General features: G+C 41.9%; 1 protein-coding gene across 5 annotated transcripts in view; it reads right to left on the reverse strand.

Annotated features, from left to right (window-relative positions):
* The window catches only part of LOC309658664 (zinc finger protein 564-like), a 49,631-nt gene that overhangs the window by 12,895 nt on the left and 23,568 nt on the right, over positions 1–13,168 (reverse strand). Inside the window, exon 2 of one of the 5 annotated variants that reach the window (XM_082457499.1) lies at positions 10,361–10,507. The exons of the other annotated variants lie outside the window; for them this stretch is intronic. The gene's annotated coding sequence lies outside the window, so the exon portion shown is untranslated. The remainder of the gene's footprint in view (positions 1–10,360; positions 10,508–13,168) is intronic. 5 annotated transcript variants of the gene reach the window in all.

Here is a 13,168-nt window from a genome sequence, read left to right on the forward strand (position 1 = left end):
TTGGAGACTAATGCAAGAATATAGAAAATGTATTTTTAACGAGATTAAAAATTAAACTGGAGAGAATTCCCTGGAGGTCAAGTGGTTAGGACTCCGTGATTTCACTGCCAAGGGCCGAGGTTCAATCCCTAGTCAGGGAAGTAAGATCCCATAAGTTGTGTGGCACAGCCAAAAAAAAAAAAAAAAGTTTTAACTGGAAAAAGCCCAACCCTATAACCACTGCAATGGATGAGTACTTTGACTGGCCTGTAGCCTCAGACCCTAGGAGTGTATGAAACATACTTCTGCAAAGAACCAACCAAAAAACATTTTGACTGTAATTTCATTAATACTCATTTACTGAAAGGTCAAAACAGACAAAACTAAAACAACACTGCATAGTGAAAAGAATAGATGGTAAAGGAATGAATAACTAAACAATCAAGAGATCATCTATGGGGCAGCACGGAGATGAGTAAGGGAGCAGAACATCATGAGACTCTAAAAACTGCCCAAAGGCCCACTTATGAATCTTGATGATTACAAAGATGTTTATATTGTTATTATTACTAGATCTTCCAATAAAACATTTTGTACGGGCTTCCCTGGTGGCGCGGTGGTTAAGAATCCACCTGCCAATGCAGGGGACACGGGTTCGAGCCCTGGTCCGGGAAGATCCCACATGCTGTGAAGCAACTAAGCCCATGAGCCACAACTACTGAGCCTGCGCTCTAGAGCCTACGTGCCACAACTACTGAAGCCTGGGCGCCTAGTGCCCGTGCTCTGCAACAAGAGAACCCACTGCAATGAGAAGCCTGTGCAACACAACGAAGGGTAGCCCCTGCTCGCCACAACCAGAGAAAGCCCGCACACAGCAACGAAGACCCAATGCAGCCAAAAATAAAAAATAAATAAAATAAATTTATATTAAAAAAACATTTTGTACATTCTTTTTTGAATATATGTGATAACAAAAAAAATAAGGAATTAATGAAGTTTGGAGAAGAACATAATTTTACTATGTTTGCCCTGTGATGTGGCAACCTGAGTTTTAATTCACAGATTCTGGTAGCAAAAACTGGTAGCAAGACAAGTGTCTATTTTGAAAGAACTGGTTACCTAATCTCACCCTCATATTCACTTTTTAAAAATAAAAGGTGAAGGGACTTCCCTGGTGGTCCAGTAGTAAAGAATCCGCCTTCCAATGCAGGGTATGCAGGTTCGATCCCTGGTCAGGAAAGTAAGATCCCACACACCGCAGGGCAACTAAACCTGTGTGCCACAACTACAGAGCCCACGCGCTCTGAAGCCCACACGCCACAACTACAGAGAAGCCCACACACCTAAACGAAAATCCCTGCACGCCACAAATGAAAGATCCCGCATGCCGCAACTAAGACCTGACGCAGCCAAAAATAATAAGTTAATTAAATTAAAAAAAAATAAAGGGTGACATGAACTGGTATAAAAAGATGTGGAGGATTTTTCAATAGAATAATTTTTTTAAATTAATTAATTAATTTTTTGGCTGCGTCGGGTCTTCGTCGCTGTGCGCAGGCTTTCTCTAGTTGCGACAAGCAGAGGCTACTCTTTGTTGTGGTGTGCAGGCTTCTCACTGTGGTGGCTTCCCTCGTTGCGGAGCACGGGCTCTAGGTGCACGGGCTTCAGTAGTTGTGGCTCGCAGGCTCTAGAGCGCAGGCTCAATAGTTGTGGCGCACGGACTTAGTTGCTCCGTGGCATGTGGGATCTTCCCAGACCAGGGCTCTAACCCGTGTCCTCTGCATTGGCAGGCGGATTCTTAACCACTTCGCCGCCAGGAAGTCCCTCAATAGAATAATTAAGCAAAGTGTGTTGCAATATACAGACCATGTTCCCTTTTCTTGTGGACCCCATCTGAGGTTTGGCTCAGATGTGTAGGCTGATGACAGCACACTCAATGCCAAGAGGGTATGAAGTTTTTTACTCCTATAATGGAAGTGTCTGGGGAGGGCAGGGCGGGCCTCTCAAGTAGGTGGGAAATGCCTTCGGAGAGCAAGGTAAGGAGCCTGGCTTGGGTTTTTTCATTGAGATTAGGGGGTGGGCTGGGGTGACAGTTTGCGCACATGAGCAGGAACTTCCATGGACTTATTACTGTCTTGCCAGCATCAAAGGAAGGAACACTCAGCCTTTCTTAGCGCTTTGTACAGATGTGGGGTACAAAGAGGAATAAGGAGGGATGGAAGTATAAAGCTGTCAGCAGACAAAAATAAAAACTGAGGTCAGAGACTTCCGGTTCCTGATCTGGCATGTAAGGAGCTTAGAAGCTGGCATTAGCACCCTCATAGGAAAAAACCAACAAACTAAAAATTAACAGTAGACCCATCAGAGAATTTAGGTCATGGGGAAACTGCTGTCTCCAAAATCAGCGAGACAAAAAAGTAGCCATGTCCAGAATACTCTGTTCTTAACAAGAACTGTCCTCAAAATAAATCTATTTTGTAACAGTGCAACTGATCTGGGGCGTGCTTGCGTTGTGTGGTGGAAACACCCACTTGAGTCTCCTCTAGCCTCCCTGCTCTCCAAAGGCGGGGGTAGGGGACAGAAGTACTTGTGACAGTGGTTTCCCCTCCTTACGTCAAATATGTGGTGTCTTTTTAACACCACTGCTCCAACTCTGTCTTCAAATATGTGTCTACCAGTTTGAGTCAATATGAATGCTACCTGGAGTTAGTGTTGGACCTCACAGATTAATAAACACTCCCACAAGACTGCCCCCACTTCAGCTGCTGGGCACAAACAGGGTGCCTGGGCTACTGACATTTCTACCCAGCTGCCTACAAAGTCATAGATCCCCTTGACACTCCCTCAGGTTTGGTAATTTGCTAGAACAATTCTGAGAACTCAGGAAGACACTTGGCTTTACTATTACTGGTTTATGATGAAGAATACAACTCGAACAGCCAAATGGAAGAGATGCATAGGAAAAAATATAGGAGCAGGGAGTAAGGGGGTGGGGTCAAAGGAAACAAAAGCAAAACGAAACAAATGGGACCTAATTAAACTTAAAAGGTTTTGCATATCTAAAGAAACCATTGACAGGCCTGGAGGTTATCATACTAAGTGAAGTCAGACAGAGAAAGACAAATATATAATACTGCTTACATGGGGAATCTAAAGACATGATACAAAAGAACTTATTTACAAAACAGAAATAGGCTCACAAACTTAGAAAACAAACTTATGGTTACCAAAGGGGACAGGTTGTGGGAGGGAGGAATAAATTGGGAGTTTGGGATTGAAAGATACACACTACTATATTTAAAATAGATAACCAACAAGGACCTACTGCATAGCACAGGGGACTCTGCTCAATATTCTGTAACAACCCAAATGGGAAAAGAATTTGAAAAAGAATAGATACATGTATATATATAACTGATCACTTTGCTGTACATCTGAAACTAACACAACATTGTTAATCAACTATACTGTACTCCAATATAAAATAAAAAATTTTAAAAATTCTGTAAAAAAAAAAACTTGGTTAATACATTTAAAGTATTTTGTATGTCAATAAAATATCAATAAAAAGAAAAAATTTAAAATAAATACAGGAGAAAGTATGGAAAGGTATGTACCAATCAACTTTTTGTGGTTAAAAAATAAGTAAATAAACCATCGACAAAATGAGGAGACAGCACATTGAATGGGAGAAAATATTTGCAAATGATATGACTGATACGGGGTTAATATCCAAAAGATATAAACAGCTCATATAACTCAGTATCAAAAAAAAAAAACCTGATTAAGAAATGGATAGAAGACCTGAGTAGACATTTTTCCAAAGAAGACTTACAGATGGTCAACTAGCATATGAAAAGATGCTCAACATCACTGCATCAGAGAAATGCAAGTCAAAACAATGAGGTATCACCTCACACCTGTCTGAACATCTACCATCAAAAAGACCACAAGTAACAAATGTTGGTGAGGATGTGGAGAAAAGGGAACCCTTGTACACTGTTGCTAGGAATGTAAATCAGTGCCAACTAATATGGAAAACAGTACTGAGATTTCGCAAAAAACTGAAAATAGAACTACCATATGATCCAGCAATTCCACTCCTGGGTATATATCTGAAGAAGATGAACACTATTTCAAACAGATACACACACCCCAATGTTCACAGCAGCATTATTTACAATAGCCAAGATATGGAGGCAACCTAAGTGTCCCTCGACAGACGAATGGATAAAGAAGATGTGGTGCATAATACGTACAATGAAACACTTCTCGGCTAGAAAAAAGAATGTAATTTTGCCATTTGCAACAACATGGATAGATGAAGGGTATTATGCTCAGTAAAATAAGTCAACAGAGAAAGACAAATGCTGTATGATTTCACTTATATGGGGAATCTAAAAGAAACAAATGAATATAACAAAACAAAAACAGACTCACAAATAGAACAAACTAGCAGTTACAAATGGGGAGAGCGAAGTGGGGAGGGGAAAGAAGGGTGGGAGATTAAGGGGTACAAACTACTATGTATAAAATAAATAAGCTACAAGCGTATATTATACTGTATATTGTATAGCACAAGGAATATAGCCAATATTTTGTAATAACTTTATATGGAGTATAATCTATAAAAATTTTGAATTCTTAGGTTGTATGCCTGAAACTGATATAATATTGTAAATCAACTATACCTAAAAAAAAGTCAATGGTCTAAAAATATAACAATTGAAGCCACATACTGTCATAGTGGATTTAAAAAATTATATGTTGTCTGTAATAAAGCCACATTCACAATAAAGACAGATGGATTAAGACTAAGGGATGGAAGAAGATGTTATCATGTTAACATTAAAAGATAAGTAGAATATCTGTATTATTTTCTGACAAAGCACAGAGATAAAGAGGGGCAATGCATGAAGATAAAGGGGTCAAGTCTCCAAGAAGACAAAGCAATCCTTAGTGCTTATGTGCACAGCAACAACACAGTGGCAAAATACACCAGGGAAAAATGGAGAGAATTACAAGGAAAAACAGACTCCACTATTATAGTTGGACTTCAACACCCCTCTAATGATTACGAGAACCAGCAGGAAGAAATTCAGGAAAGCCACAGAGCTGAATTGAACAGTGCCCTCAAACAACCGGACATAACTGAAAACTGTGGATTACTTCATCAAATAGCAGAATACACATCCTTCTCAAGTTAACATGGGAAATTCATAAGGATAGAACACATTCTGGGGGAATTCCCTGGTGGTCGAGTGGTTAGGACTGGGTGCTTTCACTGCCGTGGGCCCGGGTTTGTTCCCTGGTTGGGGAACTAAGATCCTGCAAGCCGTGTGGCATGGCCAAAACAACACATTCTGGGACATAAAACACGTATTAACTAATCTTAAACAAGGGAAATCATACAAAATATACTCTCAGAACACAAAGGCATTAACCTGGAAATCAATAATAGAAAGATATTTAAAAACATTCAAATACTTCGAGATTAAACAACACACTTTTAAATAACCCATGGATCAAAGAAAAAGTTTCAACAGCAATTAAAAATTACCTTGATTAAATAAAAATGAATGTACAATTTACCGAAACTTGTGGAATGCAGCAAAAATAGAGTGGGTGTAGAGGGAAATTTATGGCACTGAAGGCATACACTTGAAGAAAGAGATCTGTAATTAATGATCTAAGCCTTTAGCCTTAAAAAGTAGAAAAAGAAGAGGAAATTAAGCCCAAAGTAAGCACAGGAAGAGATGTAACAATTTGAGAATCAATGAAAGTACAAGAAATCATTGAGAAAAATCAACAAAACACATCTGTTTTTTGAGAGATGAAATTCAGAAATGTCTATATAAGCCGAGAAAAAAAGAGAAAAGACATGGGAATTCCCTGGTGGTCCAGTGGTTAAGACTCTGTGCTTTCACTGCTGAGGGTTTGGGTTCAATCCCTGGTTGGGGAACTAAGATCCTGCAAGCCACACAGCACGGCCAAAAAAAAAAAAAAACAAAAGAAAGAAGAAAAGCCAAATTATTGATATGAGGAATGAAACAGGAGAAAAAGAAAATGTAAAAGCATTTGACAAAATCCAAAATCCATTTATGATAGCACACTAGGAATAGAGAGGAACTTCTTCTTCTTGAGAAAGACCATCTACAAAAAACCTGCAGTTAACATCACACTTAATGGTGAGAAGCTAGATGCTTTCCTGGTAAGATCAGGAGGCAATGATGTCCTCTCTCTCACCAGTCCTAGTCAACACTGTACTGGAAGTTTAAGCTTACAGAATAAAAGGACATGTAAGGTATACAGAATGGGAAGTAAGAAATAAAACTGTCTTTTGTCATGTATGACATGATTATGGAGAAAAAAAATCAACAACAACAAAGAAAACCCCTGAACTAATAAGAGAGTACAGTAAGACTGAAGAATAGTTAACATACAAAGTCAATGATTTCCTATAGATCCAAACAAATATAGTCAATTCATCTTTGACAAAAGATCAAAGGCAATTTAATGAAGAAATGACAGTCTTTTCAACAAATAGTGCCAGGAAAACTAGATATCCACGTTGAAAAAAAGAACGTCTAGACACAGATCCTACACCTTTTGCAAAAATTAACCCCAAATGGACCACAGATCTTATGTAAAATGCAAAACCACAGAACTCCTAGAAGATAACACAGGAGAAAGTGAACCTATCTATGAAACAGGAACAGAATCATGGACATAGAGAACAGACTGGCGGCTGCCAAGGGGGAGGGGGTGGGGGAGGGATAGAGTGGGAGGCTGGGGTTAGCAGATGGAAGCTTTTATACATAGAATGGATGAACAAGGTCCTACTGTACAGCACGAAGACCTATATTCAATATCCCATGATAAACCATAATGGAAAAGAGTATTAAAAATGTATATATGTGTACAGCTGAATCACTTTGCTGTATAGCAGAAATTGACACAACACTGTAAATCAACTATACTTCAAGTTTTTAAAATATTGAAGGAAAAAAGGTAACAGGAGAAAATCTGTATGACCTTGGGTTTGGTGATGAGTTTTTTGATTCAACACGCCAAAAGTAGGATTGATGAAAGAAAAATATTAGTAAATGGACTTCATTAAAATGACAACTTGCTCTATGAAAGACAGGGTTAAGAGACTGAAAATAAGCCACAGACTGGGAGAAAATCTCTGCAAAGCACTTATCTGATAAAGGACTGCTATTTGAAATATCCAAAGAACTCAAAACTCAACAATAAGACAGGCAACACTATTAAAAATGGACAAAATATCAGAACACACACCTCACCAAATAAGACACATGGATGGTAAATAAGCATAAGAAAAGACGCTCCACATCATATGTCATTAGGATTGCAAATAAAAGAAGAATGAGATTATTACTACTTATTAGAATACTAAAATTCAAAAAATTGAGAACGAACACCAAAGGACAGAGACAATGTAGAGCAACAGGAACCCTGTTCCATTCTCAATGCTGGTGGGAACGGAAAACGGTATGTCTACTTTGGAAAACAGGCAGTTTCTTAAAATACTAAACCTATTCTTAACTATACAATCCAACAATCAGGCCTCTCTGTATTTTGCCACATTAGTTGAAAACTTATGTTCATAAAAAAAAACCTGTGCATGAATTTTTTTTTTTTTAATTTATATATTTATTTATTTATTTTTGGCTGTGTTGGGTCTTTGTTTCTGTGCGAGGGTTTTCTCTAGTTGTGGCAAGCAGGGGCCACTCTTCATCGCGGTGTGCGGGCCTCTCACTATCGCGGCCTCTCTTGCTGTGGAGCACAGGCTCCAGACGCGCAGGCTCAGTAATTGTGGCTCACGGGCCCAGTTGCTCCGCGGCATGTGGGATCTTCCCAGACCAGGGCTCGAACCCTTGTCCCCTGCATTGGCAGGCGGATTCTCAGCCACTGCACCACCAGGGAAGCCCTGCATTAATTTTTATAAAAGCTTTACTCGTGATTGCCAAGACTTAGAGGTAAACAAGATATCCTTCAACAGGTGAATGGAAAAATAATCACTGGAACATCAATACAATGACATATTTTTCAAGGTTAAAAGGACATGAGGTATCAAACCAAAAAGACATGGAGAAACCTTAAATCATATTGCTAAGTGAAAGCAGCCAATGTGACAAGGCTATACACTGTATTATTCCAACCATAGTTCTCGAAAGGAAAAAACTATGAGTAAGACCTTCAGCTGCCAGGGATTTCGGGTGGGAGGGAGGAATGAATGAATAGGTGGAGCACAGGGGCCTTTTAGAGCATGAAAGTAGAATACATGATACAGAAATGATGGACACAACTCATTTTATGTTGCCAAAGCCCACAGACTGTCTAACATAAGAGTCAACGCTATTGTAAATTGCAGACTTTAATGCATCAGTATTGGTTCATCAAATGTAACAAATGTACCACAGTAATACTAGATACAAAAAATAGGGCAGGGACCTCCCTGGGGGTCCAGTGGTTAGGACTCCCTGCTTCCACTGCAGGGGGCGCGGGTCCGATCCCTGGTGGGGAAACTAAGATCCCGCATGCCCTGTGGCACGGCCAAAAAAAAATACAGGGCAAACTATATGATATGAAGGCAGAGGGGTTAAGTGGGAACTCTGTACTTTGTAATCAAGTTTTCTATAAACCTAAAACTGCTATAGAGAAAGGTAAAGTGTTATTAGGGGAAAAAAAAAAAAGATGAAGTCAGATGTCTTAATATTCATCTCAGATGACTGATGGCTGAAAGAGGTCATCTTTCAGTCAACTGATCTGAAGTTATTTCAGTGAGCCATTCTGGTGCTCTTATGAGGCCTGGACCCTGAGACTTGTAAGAGAGGGTTAAACTACACTGAATGCCGTGTTCCACAGCGCAGCCCTGGATATTCTGAGAAGTGAAATGAGTGCCCTGGTTACTATTAGCAGCACCTGCAACTCCGACATGGACAGATGAGTGTTACCTTAATTTTTGTGTGTGTGGCTGCTCGGCACGTGGGATCTTAGTTTGCTGACCAGGGATTGAACCGGTGCCCTCTGCAGTGGAAGCACAGAGTCTTAACCACTGGACCACCAGGGAAATTCCTACCTTGATTTATATCGTGGGTATCTGTTAGGCAAGAGATTCTCAGAATTCTTTTACCACCAAGGGGCAACTCTTAGACAGTCATCCAGGGGTCTGTAAACACATGCTGATGAAGCCAATTGCTGGTCAGTGCTAAGATGACAGCCTGATGTTTGGTCAGTTGTGCACTCTTGAGTCCCATCCTTCATCAGGATGTCCCAAATAAGGGATGAAAAGCAGCAACTCTGCCTGAGCTGGATCATGTATGATCGTGGTGATGCTGTCTCTAATGTCTGAAACTCCCATTGCTTTTCACTCAGAGAATCCTAAGGAGCTCCCCAAGGAGCCTAGGGGTCTGGGAAGGGGGTGACCTTCTTCAGAAAGGGACTTAAGAAAGGGGAGGCCACCCCTCCCGCAAGTAGGTTATGGCAGGGGGCCCAGGTTTAGCTGTATCTTGCCTGAAGGGGGTCTCCATAGCTGAGCTGAGCTCTTGGGGTGCTGTTCACAGGTCCCAAATCATAGTGGCAATCTGGGTGAAGGGTCACATGCTCAGGGCTATCTATTTTTAGCATAGCTCTGTCAGAAGGGATAACTGCAGCTCGAATGGCATATAGTGTGGAGCCTAGGGCAGTTACTGATGGCAACTCCAGAGGCAGGAGACGAGGTCACTGAAGCCTCTACTGTGAATCAGTGTCTGATGACACTAAGGGAAGTGCCTGTTGTCTGGCATTTTGACCTGAGTCCAGAGCCTTTTTGTTTTTTTTGTAGGGGGAATATTCAAGGTGGGCCAATTTACAAGTAATAGTATAAATAGGCTCAAGTAAAATTCGTAAACAAGGAATCAGATGCCTCCAGAACACCAGAAGAATCTAGACAAGGTTGTGGGTGCTGAGAGGGACAACAGTTATTTCTTCACTGTGTCAGGGAGAGTGGGCCCCAGGTTACCAAATAATTGTTAGGAATTTAAGCTAGGTGCCAGGAACCTCACATCATATACCAGCAATGGCCTGTCTACTGTTTAGGAGCTCTTTTTGTCAATATTTTTATGTTCTGATGTCCTCAGAAAGAGGATGTCATTGGTGTAATGTCACACCTGTGCTTCTGGAGCAAGATGGCTACAGTTCAGATCCTGCCTGTAGAGACTGTGTCTGCTCACAGTGGTGCTGAGGTTCCCTGAGGGTAGCTAGGTAAAGGTGTACCATGCCCCTTCGAGGTGAAGACCAACTGCAGCTGAGAAGCTGCTGAAATAGACACTGAACAGAACAGACTTAGCCAAATCTGTGGGAGCAGGATATTTACGTTGCTGAGTGGGTGGAGCCAGTAATTTCCATAATGTTGGGGGCTCGGAATTGGGGCTTATTTGGTGAAATCACAGCCTCAAGGTTGCCGTAATCCAGTGTGAGGTGTCATTCATTTTTTCCAGGGTTGAGAAGAGACCAAATAAGGCTATTAAAAGGAGAAGCACAGGGGGTTAATCACTTCCTCACTGAACAGATTTGTACAGTGTTTTTCAATCCTTCAAAACCCTGTTTAATTTACACTGGGCCATATTTAACTAGGGGGGTAAGGTAAGTGGGGTCTCATTTATCAATATAATTTGAAAGTGGCAAAGACTAAATTAAAATTTCACTGGATCAGACCTTCCTTGCTGGGTGTGGATATTTTAGGACAGTCGGTGATAAGACCACGGGGAATTTAGGTAAGACCACAGTTCTCAAAGTTAAGGTGAAATACACCTATTAGTCTTCTATATGATATCTAGTAACTCCCCTAAATTTATCAGGGGTACCTTGCTTAAATTTAGTGGGCTCCCAGGTATAACTGTAATTTGAGCCCTAGTATTTATTATTTGCATGAAAGTTTGAGAACTAGTGCAGCACAGCAGACGGCAAAATTACTTCATAAACTATGTTGTTGAGGCACCAAAGCCAAGTAGTGCCCTTTCATCTTTTTCGTTGTGTAAATTCTTTCTGTATATTTTGGATTTCCAATTGGGTCAAATTGTGGACCTTTGTTTCATTATTTTTTTCATTGGTCCTCTCCCTCTTGTCCCCCCACTTTTGCTTTTTTTGGGTCACTGGATATATTGAATACTTCGGGGGAGGGGGTATCCTCTGGTTATTTATAAACTCTACTTCTGGAGAGCCTCACATATCAGTGCTATCAGGATCAGAGGCCTCCTCTATGATATCTGGCCGCTTTATAAAGTATAAGGAACTTGGGCTTAAATCAGGTTTGAAGGAATCCCTTGGTTGTGCCACATGGGTGCCATGGTGTTGTCCCCTGTAACCCTGAAGGTCAGGATCTCTGTTGCAATAAAGGCAGCAGCAGAACTCAAGGGTCCTGGGGAACTCTCTGGAATTACGAGTGGGGACTCAGCCACCATCTAATGACTGCCTTTCCCGCTCTCTTTTCTCTCCAGTAACCGCTCTGTCAGGAACTACCACCCAACTAGCCCAGCTCTTACACAGGCTATCATCTCTCTTTTCCACCTGTGCCTTACATGTTGGGTCCAACCCAGGCACTAGCACAGCTTCACTCTAACACGCAGATAAATCCCAGCAAACACACTGACCCAAGACTAATTTAAGGAGAGCTCCAATCCCATACTGCTGCTCCCAAATGCCTAGGAGTTCTTAAAACTGACAATTCTGGTCGGCTGAACACAGAACTGAGTCCTGGTGGGGTCAACAATGCAACACAGGGCAGCACAGCTCACAGCTCGAGCTCCCCAGCACCCAGCAGCCCACAGCGCCGGCCGCCATCAGACAGCAGAGCAGGTGAGCGAGTCAGAGCAGGAGAAGACAGACAGGTGGTGATCATGCCTGGCCATGCTGCTCACAGGGCCAGCTGCTATGGTCACCTGCAGAGGTGCGGCTGAGGCTGTCACCAGTGTAGTACACACCCACCAAGAGGGTAAGGGTTACGACTCATAGAAGAGAGGTCCCGGGGGAGAGCAGGCCTGGCCTCTCATGCAGCTCTGAAATGGCTTCACAAACCAAGAAGAGGATCCTGGCCTGGGTGTTCACTGTGGGTGGAAGGTGGGACCGAGGCAAAAATTCTTGCCCAAGGGCAGGAGCCTGTGTGGCTGGAACCCCCTGCCACCTCTAGAAGGGAGGCCACCCAGACTTCTCATCAGCTTGTCCAGGTCAGGGCACAAGGGGAAGAGGGAGGTGTTAAAAAGAAACAGTAGGCCCCAAATGGAGTCATTTGTGCTAAGCCCATGTCACCAAACAAAGACTTAATACCTAACTGCAAATATGACCTCCCCCAGGAATGTCATCTTAACCAATCTGGAATTTTCTGGTCAACACCAACGAGGTAATCTGCCACATAGGTTTTTCCTTTTTTGAAAAAAAAATATTTATTTGGCTGCGCTGGGTCTTAGTTGCAGCACGCCGAATCTTCGTTGTGGCATGTGAACTCTTAGTTGTGGCATGTGGGATCTAGTTCCCTGACCAGGGATCGAGCCTGGGGCCACTTCATTGGGAGCACGGAGTCTTAACCACTGGACCACCAGGGAAGTCCCCGCATAGCTTTTTTTCTGTCCCTCAAAGAAAGATGAGATAATCCACTCTTTCCTTCCCCCTTCTGCCCATCTAAGCCTTCCATCTTGGACACCTCTCTACTTGCTAGATGCGATGCTGTCCAATTCACCACCAATCACTTAATAAAGCCAATAAGACCTTTAACATTTATTTAGTTGAATTCTTGTTATTTAACAGATTGGTGAGGCTTTAACTGTGAGCAAACATCAAAAAATGCGGAGTCTGGGGACTTCCCTGGCAGTCCAGAGGTTAAGACTTCATGCTTCCACTGCAGGGGGCACAGGTTCAATCCCTGTCGGGGAGCTAAGATCCCGCAAGCCGTGTGGTGTGGCCAAAAAAAGAAAGAAAGAAAAATATGCATTTGCAATTGCTTCCTTTTTGATAAAGAAACACCAAATCAAGATGCTCAAGAAATGATCAATACTGTTTATTTGGGGGTGGCTGAACCAAGAGCACTTGAGGGGTCAGGGTGTTCTGGAGTGAGTCTACTTTAGACTTTCTTATCCTAACAGCCTTTTCCTAACCTTCGCATGATTACTTAAGATTAACTGAGTAATCT

This window comes from Balaenoptera physalus (assembly GCF_965194825.1).
Source record: "Balaenoptera physalus genome assembly, chromosome: 3".
NCBI classification, from domain to species: domain Eukaryota; kingdom Metazoa; phylum Chordata; class Mammalia; order Artiodactyla; family Balaenopteridae; genus Balaenoptera; species Balaenoptera physalus.